We start from the raw sequence: 3,196 nt of genomic DNA on the forward strand, positions 1-3,196 counted from the left end.
TCTATTTCTTTTATGTAAAAATAGACTAACTAAGATTTAATTTAATATCTTATTCACTCTCTAATTATATTTCCACCATTTTTGGTGATTTTTCAAAGTCACATGATTGTTGCTGTCCAAAACTGTTTTGTTGCTAATTCTACTTTTTCATAATTTCACTTTTTCACTTTCAATCACTATTCAATTCAAAATTCACTTTGCCATTTTCAAGTCAATATTCAATTCAATTCCACACATATATTCATTATTCAATTACACTTAATCGTTACATGATCTCATGTAATTTCACTTAGTCAATTTCCCGATGAACACTTCGGAATAATAATAGATACACGGTGGATTCAGCACACAGCAACCACCCTTTGTAACCAATGATATCCGGTGGGATCAACACATAGCAACCACCTTATAATTAATTATACCGGTTCACATAGTAGCCTACACATAGTACTACACATGTGGCCATCACTATCCGATACACGTAGTAGCCTGCACATAGTACTACACACGTGATCGAAGCTATCCGGTACGCATAGTAGTCTGCACATAGTACTACACATGCGACCTATCTTTCTGGTACACGTAGTAGCCTGCACATAGCACTACACACGTGACCATAACTTTCAATTTCACATAGTGGCCTACACATAGTTCATGCCACACATTTGATCATTTCTGTCACTTCATTTGTATCCCTGTTTATTCCGAAGGTTCAAGTGGAAATTTCTCACTTTTCTTTTTCACTAATCAAAGTCAATTCTTTGTCTTTCTTGACTTATAATGACACATTTAACTTATTTAACACTCACATTCATCAAAATAGTCCTTGACTCAAACTTTAGAAAAATTACGATTTTGCCCCAAAACTTTTGCATATTTACACTTTTGCCCCAAAGCTCGGAAATTAAACTTCATCTCTTATTATTATGTTTTATGACATGCTGAACATTTTTTCCTTCTATGGCAACATCAAATTCCCACTCTAACACTTACTTATGACACTTAAAATCGCTTAGTAAAAGTTGTTTAACATAATTTCTAGCTTCATATTCTACCATAAAACATCAAAGTAAACACATTTCACCTATGGATATTTTTCCAAATATAAACCCTAGGTTAAATTATTACTAGAATAAGCTAAATCAAGTTACCGGGACTCCAAAAACGTAAAGAACATTAAAAACGAGGTTAGAACGGACTTACAATCGAGCTTGGAAGCTTGAAAACCCTAACCATGGCTTCCCCCTTGCTAATTTCGTCCATGAGGTTGAAGATGATGATTTTTGGCCTATTTTTTCTTTTTAATACTTTTTAATTACCAAATTACCAAAATATCCCTAACTTAAAAATTTCCTATTTCACTTATCTCATGTCCATTTTTGCCCACAATTTAACCAATGGTCTAATTACCATTTAAGGACCTCCAATTTAAAATTTCATAACAATTGGATGTTCTAACATGTAGAACTCAACTTTTGCACTTTTTACAATTTAGTCCTTTTGGCTAAATTGAGTGCCCAAACGTCAAAATTTTCGAACGAAATTTTTACGAAATTATTTTGTGAAATCGTAGACCATAAAAATAAATTTTTCCTCATAGAATTTGTGGTCCCAAAATCACTGTTCCGACTAGCCCCAAATTCGAGCTGTTACATATGAAGTTGGAGTTTCAACAAATGCTTGGACTTTCAATTTATCTCGAGCGTCAACAGGTTCTTTTTTGACTTCAATAGTATTGGTATCTAATGTCCTTTTTCTTTTTAGAGTCACTACTTTGCAATGCTCTTTGCCAGAGATTCTTGGATTTTCGGTGTCGCTCAGCAAAGTACCTTGAGGTCTACTTCGAAGTTCGTTGGCTAGCTGTCCGATTTGGTTATCTAAATTCCTCAAAGTTGCATCATTTTTTTTCATTTATTCTTTCTATAGATTCTAAAGATTATTAGAAGACTCGGCTGGTGGAGGATTTTCTATGTTGCTTGGTACAACACCTTGGGGTTTGTTTCCAAGCTCATTAGCTAACTATCCCACTTGATTTTCCAGATTCTTCAATGTTACTGCTTGGCCTTGGACTAGTTCTACTTGGACATGAATCAATACATCATTTCTCTTCATGTAACCCTTCAACAAATTCTCAAGATTATTTGAAGGTTCAGTTGGTGGCAGGTTTTGAACTAACTGAGAGGACCCTAGTGGTTCAAGATTATTCGGTTTGGGTTGTATGTAAGTGTTGCTAAGACTAGCTCCTTGGTTACTCCATGAGAAATTTGGGTGATTCTACAAAGAGGGGTTATAGAAGTTGGACTGTGGTCCTAGTCCACTTTTATTTTGATTCAGATTTCCCATTTAATATATGGACTTTGGGTTTGATGAACAATTTTCAAACGAGTGTCCATCTCCACAATATACACAAGAAAGGTTTTCAACTTGATTGAGCTGGAACATTATTATTGAAATTGTTAGTAGTAAAATTCGTAAGCATTGAGGACATAGAAGATACTTGAGCTGCAAGCGAAGTAAGGGCATCGACTTCATATACTCCTGTTACTCGTCTTCCTAGGGCTACCCGGTTGGTTAGCCACTGATAGTTATTGCTGTCAATTCTCTTAATAATTTCGTAAGGCTCATTATAAGACTTAGAAAGGAGAGCTCCATTTGCAGAAGCATCCACCACCATTCTTGTGTGTGCGTTAAGACCATTATAGAAAGTTTCCAATCGAATGCAATGTGGAATCCCATGGTGCGACATTTTCGTAATAATTCTTTGAATCTCTCTCATGCCTCAAATAGGGATTCATCATCCAACTGCTAAAATGTGGTGATCTCTTTTTGTAATTTAGCATTTTTTCTTGGTGGAAAATACTTTATTAGAAAGCGTTCTGCTAACTCTTTCCATGTAGAAATTGAACCAGGTGGTAACGGATTTAGCCATGTTGCGCTCTGCCCCTCAATGAGTATGGGAACAACTTCAACCTTAGTGCATCTTCGGTCACTCCGGCCAATTTGAAAGAATCGTTGACCTTCATGAATAATCGAAGGTGAATCTGTGAATCCTTAGTAGACATCCCATTAAACTGACCTTCATTTTGAAGCATTTGGAACATCACAGGTTTCAACTCAAACTACGGTGCCTCGATCTCAGGTCTAACAATATTGGGATTAGGTTCATGGAGAAGTGGCATGGCATATTGTCTTATGG

The 3,196-nt window shown here is 35.9% G+C and overlaps 1 non-coding gene across 1 annotated transcript; it reads left to right on the forward strand.

The window, feature by feature from the left end:
• Positions 1-2,729: 2,729 nt before the first annotated feature.
• Positions 2,730-2,834, forward strand: LOC121215028 (small nucleolar RNA R71). Its single transcript, XR_005910764.1, has one exon. It is a non-coding gene; the product is annotated as a small nucleolar RNA R71 (small nucleolar RNA).
• Positions 2,835-3,196: the final 362 nt, after the last annotated feature.

Source organism: Gossypium hirsutum, chromosome D02 (assembly GCF_007990345.1).
Source record: "Gossypium hirsutum isolate 1008001.06 chromosome D02, Gossypium_hirsutum_v2.1, whole genome shotgun sequence".
In the NCBI taxonomy this organism is placed as follows: domain Eukaryota; kingdom Viridiplantae; phylum Streptophyta; class Magnoliopsida; order Malvales; family Malvaceae; genus Gossypium; species Gossypium hirsutum.